At 47.9% G+C, this 21,086-nt stretch overlaps 1 protein-coding gene across 1 annotated transcript in view; it reads right to left on the reverse strand.

Moving 5' to 3' along the window:
- The window catches only part of INO80D (INO80 complex subunit D), a 32,023-nt gene extending 20,862 nt beyond the window's left edge, over positions 1-11,161 (reverse strand). The window contains exon 1 of the mRNA XM_066576082.1: positions 10,867-11,161. The gene's annotated coding sequence lies outside the window, so the exon portion shown is untranslated. The remainder of the gene's footprint in view (positions 1-10,866) is intronic.
- Between the last annotated feature and the right edge of the window lie 9,925 nt (positions 11,162-21,086).

A 21,086-nucleotide genomic window follows, 5' to 3' on the forward strand; every position in this document is an offset into this window, starting at 1 on the left:
GCGATCCTCTGGTGCAGCAGACAGCCGCGTTGGAGGATCGGCAAGTGTTTCCCACTGTTTTTAAGCTGTGCGATGCTTTTTCCGACCTCATTGGAAACAATGGGTTATACGTTCCAATGGAATGCCCAAAGATAGGGCATGTTGCAGTTTTTTTTTTTCCTGCATTGTGATTTGGGGAAAAAAAAAAAAAAAAAGATTGCTCATGTATATGACTTCATTTAAAATAATGGAGTTCAAATTCATGCGAGATTGTGTGCCTCGCAACACACAAATCTTGTGCGATTTTCTCAGCCGTGTGAAATCCTTAAGGATGTGCAATAAATTACATACAAGTGCATTATATAATTAGGCCTCCTTCCCACAGGCAGGTCGGACACCAGATGCAGGATTCTCGCAAAGGAGTTCGACCCCGCGCCCAGCCATTGGCTTCTGCGTACCTGTCCAACGGCTTCTGTTCAGCGCTGTGGATGTGCCTTCTGGCACTCCGTCACACTAGCACATTAGCTGCTGGCGTTCTGCGGTGACACGGATCCCGCAATACTTCTGCAGTGCTCACTGCAGAAGTGCCGCGGCATGAATGGCTTCCACTGACTTCCATGGGAATCGGCAGTGCGTATCCCACAATCGGTTTCCACTCGTGGGCAGGAAATCACAATTTGCCATAGCATGCTACGGGCTAGATTTGCTGCGGAATCCTGCTCTGGATTTCGCAAAGCAAATCCGCCCGTGGCAATGAGGCCTTAGTTGAGGATAGACCTGTGATGGCGAACCTATGACACGCGTGTCAGTACTGACACGCGTGGCCATAGTCACTGACACGCAGCCGCTGTCGGCCATTCACCCCGTTGGTGTATACGCGGCTCCCCTGCTGGTATTCATTAACCAGCACTACCAACAGCACTAATCCCGGCGCACACTGTGATGTCAGTGTGCACCAGGATCCTCCTCCCCCCGTCCCCCGACGTCTCCTACCTGTTGGTTCCGCGGGAGCGTCCGGGGGAGAAGGCGTCCTGCAACACACTGACGCCACAGTGTGCGCCGGAGATCATCGCTGCTGGAGGGCGTGGAGGCCGGAGGAGCGAAACTTTCAGGACGTGGATGGGGTGAGTACGCGGGTCTCGGGGTCCGCTGTCGCTGCTGGGGGGGTCTGCGGTCGCTGCTGGGGGGGGGTCCACTGTGGGGGCCATTGTCGCTGCTGGGGGGTCCGCTGTGGGGTCACTGTCGCTGCTGGGGGGGTCCGCTGTCGGGGTCCGCTGTGGGGGCCAATGTCGCTGCTGGGGGGGGGGGGTCCGCTGGGGGGGGCCACTGTCGCTGCTGGGGGGGGGGAGGGGGTCTGCTGTCGCTGCTGGGGGGGGGGTCCACTGTGGGGGCCATTGTCGCTGCTGTCGGGGTCCGCTGTGGGGGCCAATGTCGCTGCTGGGGGGGGGGGGGTCCGCTGGGGGAGCCACTGTCACTGCTGGGGGGGAGGGGGTCTGCTGTCTCTGCTGGGGGGGTCCACTGTGGAGGCCATTGTCGCTGCTGGGGGGTCCGCTGTGGGGTCACTGTCGCTGCTGCTGGGGGGGGGGGGACGACCGCTGTCGCTGCTGGGGGCCTGCTGTCGCTGCTGGGGGGTCCGCTGTCGGGGGCCACTGTCGCTGCTGGGGGGGTCCGCTGTCGGGGTCCGCTGTGGGGGCCAATGTCGCTGCTGGGGGGGCCATTGTCGCTGCTGAAGGGGGGGGGGGTCTGCTGTCGCTGCTGGGGGGGCCACTGCTGGGGGGTCCACTCCACTGTCGCTCCTGGGGGGGGGGGGGGAGCGGCTTTTGCTGCTGGGGGAGCCGCTGGGGGGGGGGGGGGGGTCCGCTGTGGCTGCTGGGAGGCTGCTGCTGGGGGTCATCATTACTAAGGTAAGTGAGGGGAAGGCTGGGAGAGGCGAGGGCCTGTGCTATGGGTGTTTTAGGTTTACTAAATACAGTTATATATAACAATTATACATTTTTTGTTATTTAAACTATAAATATCGCAAATTTATGGATTTTTTTCTCGAAGTGACACACTACCTGAGTTATGCTCGGTTTTTTGGCGAATTTTGGCACACCGAGCTCAAAAGGTTGCCCATTACTGGGTTAGACAGCTGTAAGGCTGAGTTTCCACCTGTATGCACGGCCTTCCTTTATTTACGTTGTTTGTCTTTATTCTCAAAGCCGAACACCACAGATACCGACTTATGGCTCTTTCACACCACCGCATGCGTTTTTACATTCTCTCGACAACGCCGTATATCCGCATGAATGGCCAGAGATAATTAGCGTTTTCTTGTCCATTCACACAACCATGAGCATTGTTTTTAGCAGAAAAATAAGTCGCACCCCAGAAAGTCCTCGCTCAGCATAAATCCTCGGGATGCCTTCCAATGCCTATATAGAGGCACCTGTAAGCTGTTCGCAGTGTTAGACGCTAATAGACTCCCACCCATTCCCTTTCTTTGTCCAGCTCCCATAGGAGTCTATGGGAGCTGCCGGTGTACATCGGGCAAAAGATAGTACCAGAACTAGGTTTTACCAACCGAATAATCACCGAGCCCGCATCTCCGCCGCATATGTTCCATTTTTTACACGCCGTAGATTCGCCCGTGTGAACGAATGCATTGGAAACGAATGCCTCAGATGGTCGTGTATATTGGCTGTAAAAACGCGCCGTATATGCGCTCGTGTGAATGTTGTCTGTGATCTTCCTGCAGATTTCACCCTGTATATTGTAAAAGGCGAATTCCGCCACAAACACTTGATATGCTGGAGATTTAGAATCCCCTCCAGATTCCACACAGATGTTTTTCGTGCCACGTGGAGGGACTGATTGAACTCTCATCCACATGGCTTGTTCTGTAAATGCTGACGACTTTGGCTACACGCACACAAGTATAAATCTCGTGCGAGTTTTGTGTGAATCTCACGCAAATATGAACTCCATTCTTTTGAATGGAGTTATTCTCAATGATTTTTACCTCACAGCGAGGCAAAACATGGCGGCATGTTCTATCTACGGAATGCCTCGCTCATTGTTGTCAATGGGACCTTTAAGGCTGGGTTCCCACGGGACGGATTCCCGACGCAAATCCCGCGGTTTGGCCGCAGCAAAAACCGCGAGATTTCCGCCGCGGACAAAAACCCGCGGCGGCTTTGAAGCAGCCCGGCCGCTCGCTCTTCCGCTGCGGCCGGCGCTCCCATAGAGGAGAGCGCGGCCGCAGTGGAAAGAAAAAAAGAATGGACATACTGCGGCCGGTGAATCCGCACGGCAGCAGTGGCTTCTGCCGGCTTAGCCGCAGCGGATTTGCCGTCCCGTGTGGACGAGATTTCTGAGAAATCTCTTCCACATGGCTGGCTAATCCCGGGATTAGCGGCCGCATGCGGATTTGCTGCGGTGAAATTCCGCACGGAATTTCCGCGGCAAATCCGCTCCGTGTGAACCCAGCCTAAAAAGACATGGCATGGAACTCCGGTGCAGTGCGATGTGATGTGATCTTTCCCATTGAAACTAATGAAAAACACTTGCGGCCCTCTGAAGCGCGTGAAACACGCCTGAGGATTGCTATTTCACAGAAATGAAGGGAGGCGCTTTTTGAATAAAAAACGCTTAACATCCGCTTGTGAAATGCATGCTGGCGAGCGCCATATCACACTCACCCGTGCGAATGTAGTGCTTCTGTGAGGTAAATGTGCATCAGTCTTATATTGCCTGAAGAGGCACCTCAGAACATGTGTTGGCACCATGTGCCCGAGGACTGTACGATGGCACAGTGGGCGCCTAGGGTGGTTCTACATGGAATATGCCACCATTTCTTCTCTACTAAATTCTGCACCAGTCTGTCAGAGAAAACCCTCTTTATGAAATCTGTGGCACACGGAGGTAGTGCAGTCCCACGCCATTCTATGGGCGCCGAAATACAGTTGTGTACAACATAATACGGCCGTGTGTGTGCGCCATTATTGTAAACATGTACGGAAATGGATAGGATCCAATAAGGAAAACCTAAGTGAGCTATAGGTCCTGTTCACATGTGATTAGTGAGGTGTGCTTAGCGTATAAGCTGAGGAGAGCGTGCGGCGTAGCACGTCCATAAAGCTCTAATCCTTCTCCATTGAGCCGGTATGTGTAGATATACCGCTAAAGAAAATCAACAAGGCAATAAGGAAGGTTGATTATACCGCAGTGGGAGGGGCAGAGGAAACGATTATACTAGGGTACAACGCTGGGTAGATTACTGGGCAGGGGGCATGTATTAGGCCTGAGTCACACAAGAAGTACAGTATATGTGTGCATTTGCGCCACACTTTTGCACATCTGGCGTTGCACATTTGCGCGTACAACGCTTTTTAGTGTACGTTTTGCAAGCACAAAAAAAAACAAAAAAAAAAAAACACACACCGATGCCCTCAGCCAAATGGCCAATTAGTTTAACCCCTTAACGCTACAGGATGTACATTTATGTCATGAAGGTTCAAGGTTTGTATGGATGGGGTTGTGTGGTCGATTCCGCTCCATACAATGGGGTTACCAGTAGAGATGAGCGAGCGTACTCGGAAAAGCACTACTCGCTCGAGTAATTTGCTTTATCCGAGTATCGCTGTGCTCGGGTCTGAAGATTCGGGTGCCGCTGCGGCTGACAGGTGAGTCGCAGGGGAGAGCGGGCGGGAGAGAGGGAGAGAAAGATCTCCCCTCCGTTCCTCCCCGCTCTCCCCTGCAGCTCCCCGCTCCGTGCCGGCACCCGAATCTTCAGGGACGAGCACAGCGATACTCGGATAAAGCAAATTACTTGAGCGAGTAGTGCTTTTCCGAGTACGCTCGCTCATCTCTAGTTACCAGCTATTTCTTACCTACAACACCTGCTCGCAACAGCTCCAATCATCACCAGGGCAGATCGGAGCTATCAACCCTTTAAATACCCCGATCAGGGTTCAGAGGTCCCGAAATGCTCCCCATGATGAGATTGCGGAGTGCAGTGCGGGTGCCATGGCAGCTGGGGATCTTCTGAATGCCTCCAAGGCTGCCATTGTAGATTATCAATGGCTTGATAGATAGCCTGTCAGATCGCGGTATAATTTAATACTATAGTATCAAATCATACTGCAGGAACGATCAAACCATCGCTAAGTTCTTGTCCCCTCTGCGGACTAAAAGAGAAAAAAAAAAATGGAAAAATCAGTTGTAAAAAGTTTTATTAATGATTAAAGATGAGCGAGCACGCTCGGATAAGTCAGTCACTCGAGCGAGCCTCGCTCTTCTCGAGTAACTGCATTCTTGTCCGAGCGTGCCTGGGGGTCGGCGGAGGATAGCGGGGGAAGAGAGTGAGAGAGGCGCCAACCCCGCCACCACGCTCGGACAAGAATGCAGTTACTCAAGAAGAGCGAGGCTCGCTCGAGTAACTGACTTATCCGAGCGTGCTCGCTCATCTCCATTAATGATTAGAAGAAAAAAAAAGTGGAATAAAGAAAGTTTAATCCGCCCCCTCTTCTTTTTGCCATATTTATAATTTAAAAAAAAATTTAAAATGAAGAAAAAAAATCCCAAAACATACTTGGTATTGCTGCATCTATACAAGTCTGATCTATCAAATGCATTATTTACCACGCAGGGTGAACGCTGTCAGAAAAAAATAATAAACAACGTCAGAATTGTGCTTTTTTGGTCCCCCACATATCACAAAGTCATATGTACTCCAGTTATATGTACAATAGAAACTACAGGCTGTCCCGCAAAAAAATGAGCCCTCGTACAACTATGACGATGAAAAAAAATTTTTTTAAGTCATGGCGGTCAAAAGATGGTGGCAGAAAATAAAATATCTTTGGAAAAAAATAAGATTATTTTAAAAAAGCAAAAAAATAAAAAAATATATCTAAATTTGGTATCGTACTGACCCAAGGAATATAGCTCTTATGTCATTTTTGCTGCAGTGTGTACACCGTAGAAACAAGACCCACAAAGATGGCGGAATTTTGTTTCTCTTTTCCATTTCACTCCACTTGGAACTTTTAATGATTTTTTCACTACATTATATGGTACATTATTGAAAAACTACAACTTAGGCCTCCTGCCCACGAACAGATGTCCGCCGCGTAATTCGCGGCGGAAATCCGCTGCGTTGCCCGCAGCTATTAGGTTCTATTGAACCTAATAGCTCGGTGCTCACGGTGCGGAATTCCACCTCGGAATTCCGCACCGTGAATTCACCCGTCCTCACCCGCGGCATGCTCTATTTGCCGCAGGTGTACACGCGGACGGCTTCCATTGCAGTTAATGGAAGCCGTCCGTTCACACTATCTTCCGCTGTAGCACAGCGGAAGATAGCGTGAAAACGCTTCCCCGCCCACCGCCGGCGCCTCATGTGACGGCGGAGGTGGGCGGGGAAGCGTCATGCGGGAGCGAGGACGCCGGATCCGCAGGTAAGTATGGGGTCTCCTGGGGGGCGCCGTGACTGGCTCCGCCGCAGAATTTCACAGCGGAGCCCGTCACGGCCGTGTGCAGCCAGCCTTATCCTACAAAAAACAAGCCCTCAGACAGCTATATTGATGGATAAGTAAGAGTTATTTAAAAGCAGGAAGGAAAAACCCGAAAACGGCTGAACGCTTCTGTCTTATAATTCCCATCCAGCAATCCAGCATTTTGCTGAAATTTACAGGATGAAATTGCACAGCTTGTTAGGTTTGATGCACAGTGCCACATAAAATAAGGTGGCAGGCTTTGTGTAATGAAACCTGTATGCCTCCATGCCCACCTGTATCACATCTTGTATCCAAGCTAGAGGCGGTACAACAGGGAACTAGAGCCTGCATGCCCATCTGTATCACATCTTGTATCCCAGCTAGAGGTGGTACAACAGGGTACTAGAGCCTCCATGCCCACCCGTATCACATCTTGTATCCAAGCTAGAGGCGGTACAACAGGGTACTAGAGCCTGCATGCCCATCTGTATCACATCTTGTATCCCAGCTAGAAGTGGTACAACAGGGTACTAGAGCCTCCATGCCCACCCGTATCACATCTTGTATCCAAGCTAGAGGCGGTACAGCAGGGTACTAGAGCCTCCATGCTGCCCATATCACATCTTGTATCCAAGCTAGAGGCGGTATAACAGGGTACTAGAGCCTCCATGCCCACCTGTATCACATCTTGTATCCAAGCTAGAGGCGGTATAACAGGGTACTAGAGCCTCCATGCCCACCTGTATCACATCTTGTATCCAAGCTAGAGGCGGTATAACAGGGTACTAGAGCCTCCATGCCCACCTGTATCACATCTTGCATCCAAGCTAGAGGCGGTACAACAGGGTACTAGAGCCTCCATTCAAGTGTTCAGTTTTTCGCAACAAATTCTCCTTTTGCTCTGATGCTGTACCCTCTTATTGATATCAATGTTACAATCACACAGACAAGGTTTCATTACATTCTGATAACTCCCTCTCGGGAAGGGATATTTTTTGACAAGTGTACATTCTTTTCCCATACGAGTTCTATCCATATTGCAATCGGACGAAACCCACATGTGAAACTTGCCCGTGCTAATGCACCCTCAGGCTACATTCATACAGGTGAGCATGGCATTGGGCCAAGAATCCCCATGGGAAATCTTGATGACTTCAATGGGAAACATCACGTTGCATGGTATACGGGTGCCATGCGACGTCTTTTAAGGTCCAATTTCAAAGAATGGATTTCATATTCGTGCATAAAACTTGCATAAGATGTTCACTTTTGTGAATAAGCCCTTAGGCCCGAAGTCCACAGGCGGATCTTAATTATAAAATCTGTGGGAGTTCTGCACCTCTAGCCGCCCAAAGGGATGCATTAGCATCAGCAAGGCAATTTAAAGCATGCAGATGTGAATTTTTCCTGGCGTGCAGATCGCACACGCGGGAAGAAGTCGCAGCATGCACTATCTTCCTGCGGACAGCTTCCATTGAAGTCAATGGAAGCTGCCCGATCCTCAGCACTGTGGCTGTGCCGCGGATCCTTGGGAAAGCAGATTAAAAAAAAAAAAGAAAATGTGCACTGTGCATGCGTCCAGCATGTTGCCAGAGGCGGCCAGATGCTTCCGCCATGCGGAAGAGAGAAGATCCGGCCGGCACGGAGGAGACCCGCATTGGATCTGCACAGGAAAGAAAAGGTCTTTTCCTCTCCATGTCCGCGGGCACAACTAGATTACACTGCGGGATTCAGCAGTGGAATCCGTGCCTTAGGGCGCCCACCCACTGGCGATTTTTTTTTCCCTGCGAAATTCGCAGCATTTTTTTCTCTGCAGGGGTCTATGGGACTTGTAATGTTAAAATCACGATCGCGCAAAATCGCGATTTCGCGGTAAATTGCGATTTTGCGCGATCGCGATTTTAACATTACAAGTCCCATAGACCCCTGCAGAGAAAAAAATGCTGCGAATTTCGCAGGGAAAAAAATCGCCAGTGGGTGGGCGCCCTTAGTCTGGAATCCACTGACTACCTAATCAGGGCTTTGATCTGCTTCTGTTCCCATTCCCCATGCTTTACACTGCAGCTCTGCCCATTCCGCAGGCTATATATAACTGCTGTATATCAGCACAAGCGCCCCCGGCAGTCAGTGCGTGTTGATACGGTTTTTCAGTGCAGTAAAGGAGGGAAGGATAACCTACTAAACCCCAACTTTATAGAAGGCGACCATCAGGTACCAGCCTCTCATATCCCGAAGTACGGGGCAACACCGCACCACTTGTAATGGCCAATCAGTCTAAATTGTTCTTTCTGCAGTGTATTACGCATCCCCTTGTGTATTGCGCGTGCATCTGAGCACCCCTTCATTGACTTTTTTGGTGATGTTTGGTGCGTAAATGCACAGAAAAGTAGAGCATGCTGTTTGGTTTTTTTGCGCGACCGAAATGTGTGTATAAAATATGGAAATGTAGACGAACCCGTTAAATCAATGGGTTCTACTCTCTCCAAAATATGGCCGTGTGAGGGAGCACTAAGGGCACACGCTTATGGGCGCCTTTTCCGAATAGTTTAAGTTAAAAAAAAAAAAAATCTAATAATGGCAGCATGTCCTATTATGGTCCGGTTTTTGGATCGGACAGCGCACGGATGGGATGTCTCTAGGCATTTGATACTTGTATGTTAATAGCGCAAAACCTAAACAACTGCTGTAACCCACCGGTATAGTGAAATCAGGTACTACTTCACCGCCTCAGGGTGCGTTCACACGAGCGCATAAACGGCGCATTTTTGCGCCCAATCGTATAAACGTGACCATCTGAGGCGTTGGTTTCCAATGTATTCGTTCGCACGGGCGATTTTACAGCGCGTAAAAACGGCAACCCGAAAAAAAACGGAACATACGCGACCGAAATACGCGCCAACGCATATTCGATGGCTGAAAAGATAGTTTGCAAAGTAGGAACAAATGAAAATACGCTTTCTAGCTCTGGTCGTGATCGGCGAAAAACGTTCTTTCCGGCGATTATACGCTGCGCTCGTGCGAACGTAAATACGCCTACGCTCGTGTGAACGCACCCTCAGACCGCACTCGCTTGTGTAAATAAGGCCTAATCACACCTCATTATTGGCCACGTCCGGGTCCCGCTAAGGTTTTAATTTAAAATTCCAAAAACGATACCCGGCTGGAACCGAGCATGGCCGTAAATGAAAACTGCTGAAATGGAGAAACTGTCTCCCTTCATTTCTGCATTTATGTCCTGGAAAGAACCGCGCCGTCCACCATGTTATTCTCTGCCCGGTTCCACATCTGCATCGGGCCGTCCGGCCGCAGCTTCCATCACAGATGCAGCTGAAAATACTGGAAGAAAACGTGCGTCGTGCAGCACTTCTTGCGTCCAAAAGCCGGACCCCATTATAGCTACTGGGGGTCCACCTGGCGCGGTTTGGCCTGATGCAGGTGTGGAACCATCCTTTCTGGCGCAAAATGCCGAAATGGAGACCTATTAGTTTCCACTAACTGCAATGATCGGTCCTGTCCCAGCGCCGGGTTTTGAAATTTTAAAAACGCAGACGGGGCCAATAAGGTGGTGCAGGGCCCCCAGGCGGGGCCAATAAGGTGGTGCGGGGCCCCCAGGCGGGGCCAATAAGGTGGTGCGGGGCCCCCAGGCGGGGCCAATAAGGTGGTGCGGGGCCCCCAGGCGGGGCCAATAAGGTGGTGCGGGGCCCCCAGGCGGGGCCAATAACCTCGGGACGGGGCAATAACGCGGTGTGAAGGGCCCTCAGCCACCCTCTTCATTATAAACTCCACTCTGCGTCATATTCACGTTCTGCCAGCGTCGTACGGCGCGGCGAGTGGCCGCCATTATAGCGCACGCTCCTACCCAGCTTTCCCAGCCTCCTGACAGACATATACACCATTTACAGAGCACAAATCCCCCCAGACTGGCACAGGACTGATGGTGGCAGCCCCCCTACACCCAGGGGGGGCTGCCAGGACCTCTCAGTACCATGTAGTCCCGGGAGACAGCTCCTGCACACCACGGGGGCCGCCAATACCGGTAGGTACCCGGTGTGCCGCTCCTCGGCGGGGCCCGTTCACACCTGTGGTGCAGTGCGGCCGACAGAACACACGGTAATGCCGCACGGCCGCAGCGGGGTGCAGGGCTGCCGGTTCCCGTCCTCCGGGGAGGCCTCGGCCTCGCACCGGCTATTCCAGCACCTACCGGAGCGCTACCGGCCCCAACAGCGCTAGAAAGTCCGCGGAGCCATGTGGGAGAAGCGGCTAAAACTCCCCTGTCCCCGGCCTGCTGAGGCCTCCCGCATCACCGGCCTGTCGTACATGCCGCGGCCGGCACTAGTGCACCGCCAGGCGGCCCGGCGCCCTCACTGCAGGCCGGGGACGCGGTTGTGGCCCTGTGTTCTCCACTTACCTTTTCAAGCTGCTTTTTTTTCTCTCCTCCTTTCTCCCCCCTTTTCTGTTTGGCTGTCAGATCCCAGGACCTCCCCAGCCGGCTGCGATCAGGACCGGGGGCGCTGCGCCGCCCGATCTCCTCCTTCCAGCCCGGACCCTGGAAGAACCGCACGAGCAGCCGAATTAATTACTACGGGGGGAGAAGGGAGGGGGTGGAGGTCATAAAATCCAGCCTGGTAGTGCGGGAGCAGGGGGGCCGCCGGGAAGGGAATCCCCGCATAGATTCTCCAGCAGCAGGAAGGCTGGGCTGCAAATACCGCTGCGGCTTCATCAGCCTCCTACAGCACCACTACCGGCGCACAGAGGACATGACACTGGGGCTGCTCCTGCCCTCCAACAACGACTGCCCGACCATCTTGGAGAGCTGCACTGCTAACAATGCTGATGGAGGGGACACTGAGGGCATCTGTCACCACTTGTCACCCTGCAGGTAACTTCTACACTCTGGGCTGCCGCTGGGGTCGCCTGCAAGAAGTCAGCCCATCCATCTATCAGTAGCATCTCACTCCTGGATACAATGTATCTATACTGTATCCTCTCTCTGTACACTGGATATATACTGTATCCTCCCCATATATACTGCATCTATACTGGATCCACCCTATATATACTGTATCCTCCCTATATATACTGTATCTATACTGGATCCACCCTATATATACTGCATCTTCCCTATATATAGTTTATCTATACTGGATCCACCCTATATATACTGGATCCTCCCTCTATACACTGGATATATACAGTATTCACACTCTATACACTGGATATATACTGTAGCCTCCCTATATGTACTGCATCTATACTGTATCCTCCCTCTACATACACTGGATATATGCTGTACCCTTTATGTATATACTGTATATATACTGTATCCTCCCTCTATACACCAGATATATACTGTTTCCTCCCTCTATACACTGGATATATACTGTATCCTCTTTATATATACTGTATCCTCCCTCTATACACCAGATATATACTGTATCCTCTTTATTTATACTTTATCTATACTGTATCCTCCCTCTATACACTGGATATCTATTAAATCTTCCCTCTATATACTGTATCCTCCCTCTATACACTGGATATATATTAAATCTTCCCTCTATATACTGTATCCTCCCTCTATACACTGGATATATACTGTATCCTCTTTATATATACTGTATCCTCCCTCTATACACTGGATATATACTGTATCATCTCTCTATATACTGTAACCTCCCTCTTATGGGTTGACTTCCCTCCTTGTAATGTCCTTCTCTGAGTTCCTAGTGAGGGATATATTCCTGCAGTCACTGCCTGGATACATCTGTATCGTGTGTTTTGTTACTTATTGCTACTACTGTTGCTATTTTGTAAAGCTGGTTGATTCTTGTGCTACATTTGCTGTAAAGACTGTCACAGTCCCAGACATCCATGGAGGAGATGACGGACATGCTGAAGGCTGACCTTACAGGAGCAGATTTCTTCCTGGAGACTGCAGTAGATGGCAGAGCGGATGAAGCCCCCTTATTCTTCTCATGCACAGACCTTCACTTTTTATGGATGTCGGAGTTCTACTTACAGGTATGAATCAAGGAAAGTAGATGGTGAGTTCCTGCGCCGCGGATTTGGGCAAGAAAATGCAGGATGAGTCATATAGAACAGTGCAAAAGTCAACGGATTTCTTCAAAGTGAAGTGACATCCAACAGCCAGAATGACACAAAAGAGTTAACTCTTCAAGTTTGTAATGCACCTTACAGATGTTTGATGTAGGTGCCGCTGGTGGCATGGCGGATGTCAGTAGTCCAGTTGTGTTCTGGCATATCCTCTGTTATTTCACTGATGTTTTCGATCATCTGGTGTCACCAGCGGCGCCCACATCAAACATCTGTAAGGTGCATTGCAAACTTGCAGAGTTCTTCTATCTTTTCATGTCATTCCGGCTTTTGTATGTCACTTCATGTATGAAGAATTCGGCTTTAGTTTTGCCCCATTATTTTTGAATACAGTATAGTCATTTGTATGGGAGGGCTGCAGATAGCCAAGCGCTTGTACTCTACTATCTCCAACAGTCCCATACAAAGCAATGAAGATGTAGTGCACACTCGTGGCTACTGCTCTATTCAATTGGAGACACCTATTACCCCCTAGTCAAATCCCCACCAATCACTTACCACCTATGTATAGGTCAAGTGGTAAATTATTTTGTGGGACAACCTCTTTAACCCCTTAATGACACGGCCGATTTTGGCATTGAGGACCAAGCGATTTTTGGTATTTTTCCATCTCCATTTTTCAATGGGATGTCCGTGGTGGATTCCACGCGGATTTGCTTTAAATGGTATTTTTTTGCATGCAGATATCCGCACACATTGCTATCAATGTGATAGCAATGTTGCCAATCCGCGCGGAATCCGTGGCAGAATGGAGCATGCCGCGTTTTTTCTCCCGCGCGTGAAAAACGCAATTCTTTTAAAATGATATCCGCGGGTGCAAAAATCTATTTAATGGACTGCGGATGGCCAATGATTCCCTATGGGCAAAATCCACTACGGATTCCGCTGCGGAATCCGCAATTCCATTTAGCTAGTGGACATGAGGCCTAAAGGACTACTCTGGTGATTATTCTTTATTCATTCTTTGTGTAGCTAGCCATTTAATGAGCTAAAAAGTGAGCTAGTGTTACCTTGGTTAGTTATTCCTTTCTATCTCAAGCTCCTGTCTTCTTTCTCCTCAGATGGTCATGTGATCTTAATTCTGACCAGGGCAGATCTACTTGGGGTTATGTATTAATTTTTTTTGTCAAATTCTCAGAGTATGTAATGCTGTTGCATGAACCCTACCACAGAAACTGCCTACAGGAGATAGACACTCCGATCACAGTTACTGATGATTGTACACTCCTGTCAGACAGCTATTATGGAAGAGATCACAGCTTATCCTCCTGACTGTACACTTAAGGCCCATTTACACACCAATTATCACTTAAAATTTGCTCAAACGTCATAGTTTGAGCGATAATCGTTGTATGTAAATGCTCCCATTTTTCACTCTTCGGCTGAACGATGATTTTTAGGTGAGCATAAAATCCATCCTTCAGCCGGAGAGAAGAGAAAACACACTGCATGCTGTGTTTGCTGTCCATGGTGCTATATTCTCCACGGGAGTGCTGATTACATTGTCTTCAGAACCAAGGAACTGTATACAGAGAACAGACCACCTGCTGTTCTCGGCATAGTGGTCCTGGAGGCTCATTTACATGCAAGTGAAGGTGATAAGCTGCTAATGGACACTAATGTCCATTAACAGTTTATGCAAAACAATTGCTTAAAACCTTTTTTTTTTTAACAATTATCTTTGTGTGTAAATTGTCTGTAGCTTAGTTAGAAAACTATAGGAGCTAATGATAATTAAACTGTCCCCCCAGCAGGCATAAATGGTATACCCTCAGCTAATGCTGTGCTGATGCATCATGGGATAGATGTGAAACTGAAAGTAAAAAAATCTCAGCCTCAAGATAATAGCTGATAAGCATCAGACTAGAGGCTGCACTACACAGAGACCTCCAGAGTGTGACGGCAATCAGTTGAGGGGAGCAGTGATGGAAAAATGTGTGTTCATCAGTGTAGCCCTGTAAAAGGATTCTGTCATTCTGTCATAAGGTTCATGATGCATAAACCACAGGTATCATCAACCCAGGACAAGGATGCCTGTTGCCCTCATAGGCATTTTATTCTGAAATATTGTGGTGTTTCAGAATTAATACACTTTGAGGTTTTACATAGAGTTGAGCTCTGAGTCACTGGGGTGGGCCGCGCCGACCTCTCCCTGCCTGCTGCATGAAGACTGGCTACTTCTCTCCTTGCTTGTGTATACAGAGAGCGGTCACTCTGCATGCAGTGCAAGGTTTATATGAAAAACAATGTGTATGTGTGGCGCTCAGGGGATGGTCTTGTTGCAGGAAAATCTAAAATGATATTCCAGATTTTCTGTCGCCATCTTCTGCGCACAATAGCTTTTTTATTTTTCAGTTGACATAGTTGTGCTATGACTCATTTTTTGCGGGACGTCCTGTAGTTTGCGTTGGTATCCCTTTGGAATACATACGACTTTTTGATCGCTTTTTATTGTATTTTTTCCTTGGAGACAGGGTGACCGAAAAAACACATTTCTGGCGTTCTTTATTTTATTTTTTTCTGCCGACATTCATCCTGTTTGGTAAATAATGAATTACTTTGATAGATCAGACTTTTACAGACGCAGCGATACCAAATATGTATTTTTGTTTTATTATTTAATTCTTTCATTATACATATGGCAAAGGGTTCTTTTTTTTTTTAAATAGTAAGACTTTTATTGATCTTATTTTTACTTTTCTTTTAGTCCCCAGAGGGGACAACAACTTGTGATGCTTCGATTGCTCCTGCAATATGATGTAATGCCGTAGCATTACATCATTCTGCTATCGGGCAGGCATTCTATCAAGCCACCCCATGGGCATGACTTGATAGGTATTCTGCCAAGACAGCCATGGGGCCTTTCAGAAGACTCCATTACAGCCATTACACCTGCACGGCTTCCTGCGATCTCAATGCGGGGGACCGTACGGGACGATTTAAATGCTGCTGTTAGAATTGACAGCGGCGTTTAAAGGGTTAACAGCTTTGATCAGCTGCGCGGCTGATCAAAGCTGTTGCCGTCGGGTGTCTGCTGACATAAACAGCCATTGCCCGTGGTGTATGATGGGAGATCGCTGCACGATCTCCCTTCATACATACCCTAACACTGCAGGACGTAAATGTATGCCCTGCAGCGGTAAGAGGTTAAAGACTTGGCACGCACAAGCGATACTCTGGTGCAAGTTTTTTGCGATGTGCGCAAAACTTGTGCAAATATGAAATCCATTCTTTTCAATGGGCTTCTTCACATGAACGAAATCGCAACATGTTCTGTCCTTTGGTTGCCTCAGAACACCTCGCTCATTGTTTTCAATGGGACCTTAAAGACATTGCATGAATTAACAGTGGTATTTAAAGGGTTAACCTCAGATGAGCTGCGCGGCTTATCGGAGCTGTTGCCACCGGGTGTCAGCTGTAAGAAACAGCCGTCAGCTGCGATGTATGGAGGATGTATCTCCCTTCATACATGTCCTGCAGCTGTAGGCTGTCAAAAAACGTATTGGTGGACGTTAAGGCCGCCTGCACACGGGCGGAAATCCCGCGGCGGGATTTCCCGCGGGATTTCCGCCACTGAAAGTCTGCATAGGAGTGCATTACAATACGCACTCCTATGCAGACGGCCGCGGTTTGGCCGTGCGAAATGTCACTCAGCAAACAAACCGCGGCATGTCCTATTTTTGTGCGGGGCACACACTCACCCGGCCGCCGGCTCCGGTCTGCGCATGCGCCGGCTGATCGGCAGCTGGCACATGAAAGAGCCGGGGCCGCCAGGCGCGGGTGAGTACGCGCTGCTCCCTGCAGGCGCTGGGGTCGGGTCCCGCGGCGAGAATTCTTGCCGCCGGATCCGACCCGCCCGTCTGCAGGCGGCCTAAGGGGTCAATGGTATGTGCAACCAGAAGTATGTCACTAAGGCTAAAAAGTGGGCGCCAGGTCAGTGAGGAACCAGAAACAGTTTATCACATGGGTAAATTACCAGGGAGTGGAACATAAACAGTATGATAGTGCATTCCAAAATACAGGAAGTTGCTGAATTATACTCGTTTACACAAAGTACTATAAAAGAAGTTACAAATAAACATATGTGCAACAAATAATACAAAGTGAGATGGCAGAAAATAGAAGGGTGTAATAAAATATTTCCTGAGAGCTCTCTATATATATATATATATATACACACACACACACACACACACACACACACACACACACACACACCATTTTTTTAAATTAACCCCTTAAGGATCAGACACTTTTTAGGGATTTTACCCATGTGGTGGTTTAACTGCCCTGTTTTTTCTCCTTCAGCTACCAAAATTATTTTTGCTGCGCTTTATTTTTTTTCTGTGAAATATACAGCTATTTTTTTAATATCTCTTCCACTGACATTTTTCCCCATCTTTTAGTTTAATTGGGGGGGGGGGAACTAAAAAACAGATTTTTTTTTTTAACAATTTATAGTTCTTTTTTAAAATTAGTATATTTACGCTAAAATAAAGTATGGGAACGGGTTTTGGATTACAGGGCGCATACGGCGATGGTTTTGGTTGGCTTTGGGTTATTTTCTTTTTTTGTGTATGTATTTTTATTTTATTCTGCAATTTTGTTTTACTTAGAAAAAAATAATTACATAAATATCTATGTCCCCCCATGACGTCATATAAGACTTCTGGGGGACAGTCACATGTTTTGGGGTTTTTTTATTACACACTTTTCCACTGTAGCTGGGGCATCCACGGTCGACAGCAATATCGCCGCTTTGTCCCCGCAATTTTGCGGTGTCAGCAATGCGGTTTTTTTCTGTGAAAAATCACGCGTTGCTGTTGTCCACAATAAAGTCGCGGGAAGGTTAAGCCCTAGCTGCACTCCAAAAAAAAAAAAAAAAAAAAAGGAATCCTTACCTAAAAGGAAGTCCGGGTCATCTCGCTGCTCTCCTGAGCTCCACTGCGTGTTCTGCGGTCCTCTTTCACCCACAGATCACTTATTGGTTGCTGGATTCATAAATTCCGCCTCTAGGAAGCAATGGCTCTGGTTGGTTCATCGTGCTGCTCAGCCAATCAGAGCCATTGCTTCCTAGATGCAGGATTTATGAATCCAGCATCCAGGAAATAATCTTCTGTGGGCTAACAAGGGCTGCAGGAAGCCCGGTGGAGCGCCGGAGAGCAGTAGGAGGAATATTTTTTTTTGTAGTGCAGCTAGGGCTTAGTTTTGGGGTAGGGCTTATTTTAGAATGTTAAAGTCTCATCGCACGAAAACCACTATTTCATTTATTGTGATGCAACAAAAACAAAGACTCCATAGGAAAACCTGGGCTACAAAAAAGCGCAAATCGCTGAAATATAGAGTATGCTGCGATTTATTATTTTTTTTCCCCTCATAAGATAGATCAGAGAAAATAGCACTCATGTGAAGAAACCCCTTGGAAAGCTTAGGCTTCACATACGTGCGTTTTCTCGTGCTATCGCATCACGGCAAAAATCGCGTGATTTTGTCACCCGTGTGAAAGCGGCTTTAAATATATATGTATATATATATTGGCTAGATATCTTAAAGGGGTTGTCCCGCGAAAGCAAGTGGGGTTATACACTTCTGTATGGCCATATTAATGCACTTTGTAATATACATCGTGCATTAAATATTGGCCATACAGAAGTTATATATTTACCCCCTCCGGTGCTGGCGTCCCCGTCTGCATGGCGCCGACCAAAGCCTTCTTCTGCCTGGATTAGACGCGCTTGCGCAGTCTGCCCTCTTCTGTCCCGCTCCGGCGTGCTCACGTCGCAGAGGTCTTCTGTGCTATTGAGCCCCAAGGAATTTTTTTTTGATGATATATGTTATGTATTGTCTGTCAATTAGCCCTGTTTTTAGTATTGAATAAAACGTATCTTAGAATGTTTTCTGTGGAGGGCTTTTGAAATCAAGTGATCCCCTTAAATGATCTTCCCAATGTAAAACTCGCATTTAATTTACAAAAAAATGCTAATAAAATCATCATGTCAGTTCATCATGTGTCTTTGCTGAGTAATTCCAAGGAATCCACAACATGCTTTCCCACCCAAAGATAAGTAAGAGCTGGGGAGTGGGGGGGCAGGGCAATTGGGCTGGAAAGGGTTAATATGCTGGTGTTGAATTTTGCTTCAAAACCCTCAGTTCCACATGTGGATTTTGGTGCAGAATTTTGAGCGTCTTACAAAACATATTACGGAATTATTTCACTGGTGAAAGCGTCCTTAGGCCAATGTCACACGGGCTTAAGCACATTTAGGCCTCGTGCACGGGCACGCCGGATTCCACATTCCGTTGCCCATATGCGTGTTTTACCGTACTTTTTGCACTTGCACATTGTGGGCATTTGACTGCGTAAAAACACGCAACCATGCTCTCAATCATTGCAATGGGCAATTGGTGTAATTAGTTCAACATGGCCTCTTACCCTGGGTAAATAGGCAGGAAATAGAGCATGCTGTGTAATTTTTTTTTTTGAGCAAACAAAATGTGTTCCCAAAATACGCTTGCCGTATATACTCTAGTATTAGCCGAGGCACCTAATTTTACCACAAAAAAACTGGGAAAATTAGGTGCCTCAAGTATAAGCCTAGGGTGGAAAATGCATAGTCCCTGCACCATTGCTTTCAATGGAGGTCGTGTCTGCTGCCGGCAACCCCTGCAGTGATTTTCAGGGAAGGGTTTTAAATATAAGCCTTTCCCTGAAAATCATCCCGAGCATGTGAAAAAAAAAATCTATACTTACCTCACTGCCGGGGCTCAGGCGTGTCTAACCACTTGGGTCCTGTCACTGTAATGAAGTTGTTTCAGCAAGCAGGGATTTAAAATCCCTGCCTGCTGAAAGGGCTGCGTCTGATTGGCTGAGCGCTTAGCCAATCACAAGCAGCACTCAGCCATTCATTGAATGACAGCTGAGCGCTGCCTGTGATTGGTCACAGTGCTCAGCCAATCACAGGCAGTGCTCGGCCATTCATTGAATGGCTGAGCGCTGCCTGTAATTGGCTGAGCGCTCAGCAAAACAGACGTAGCCCTTTCAGCAGGAAGGGATTCTAAATCCCTGACTGCTGAAAGAACTTCATTACAGTGATGGGACCCAAGTAGCTAGATGCGCCTGAGCCCCAGCAGCAGCGGACAGGTGAGTATGTATGTATGTGTATATATATAATTTTTTTTTTAACACACGCTAGGGATGGGATTATATATAAAGCCCTTGCCTTAAAATCACTGCAGTGGTGCCGGCAGTCCTTTGCTCTCAATGGGGCCGCCAGCAGCAGCTGCGGCCCTATTGAAAGGAATGGGAGAAACTCGCGACTCGAGTATAAGCCGAGGGGGGGCTTTTGAGGCATAAAAAAAATGTTCTGAAAGTCAGCTTATACTCGAGTATATACGGTATGTGAACAAAAACATTGAAATCATTGGGTTCTATTGCCTGTGTATTGCGCATGTAAATTTTCTGTGCTCAATACGCTGCGCCAATGCGTTTCTGTGGATCCGGCCTTAGAGACACTTGTGTACACAAAGTATTCAGCTCCGGAGCTGAAGCAATCCTTACCCCCAATTATTTATTTTTTCGGGGGGAGCAGGGGTCATCTCCTTGATCTCCACTTCTCAAAAGCCATTAAGTTTTCCTTTTTCTGTCAACAGAGCAATAGAAGAGCTAGTCTATTATGTGGTGAGGTGTAGTGTTTATTGGTACGTTACTTTGGTTTATATAATGTATAGCTTTCATTTCTATTTAATTTTTTTGTGGGGGATACAGTGAAAGAATGTATGAGTTCTGCTTTTTTTTCTTTTTTTACAGTGTTCACTACGCGATAACTTATGAATAACAACTTTTTTTTGCAGGCCATTAGAATTATGGTATGCCAAAGAACAGAGTCTGTTCTTTGATCCCTGCTGTTGGTCACAGCTAGTTTCCGCTGCAGATGGAACAGGCTCAGCTATTGGGCCTATGCCATCCATATTCTGTAAATGGACGGCATTTCATGGAACCCGTTCTATTCATGACTTACACATACATCATGGGGCGGGAAGGGGTTAATCTGCTTGGTACACGGAGTTTGACCAGAGTTCTTAAGGGCCATTTGAACATAACGATTGTTGCACAAAGATGATGTGCAATAATCGCTGTGTCTAAATGCAAAGCCATCGTGCACGATTTATTCCTTTACTTTTAGTTTGTCGCTCACTTCTCGCTGCGTATAAACGCTCCCCGCTCACATAGGAATGTGAAGCACTGAGCGATACTCAGCGATGATCTGCCTGTCTAAATATTCTACACGGGCGCGAACACCTAGCAGGGGCATCATCAGCTTGTACAGATCGTTTAGCCAACAGTCATCCTGTATATATTGGGCATTACTCCCAACAGCTTGTATGGTCTCTTCCCTGTTGTCCTGTGAGTGTGGTGGCAGCATGGCAGCAGCAGTCTGTGTCCTGGTGCCTCTACTATAAGTACTCGTATGCCCGATTGCTGCTGAAGACATCACTTTTGCGGGATATTACAGG

Source organism: Eleutherodactylus coqui, chromosome 8 (assembly GCF_035609145.1).
Source record: "Eleutherodactylus coqui strain aEleCoq1 chromosome 8, aEleCoq1.hap1, whole genome shotgun sequence".
Lineage (NCBI taxonomy): Eukaryota > Metazoa > Chordata > Amphibia > Anura > Eleutherodactylidae > Eleutherodactylus > Eleutherodactylus coqui.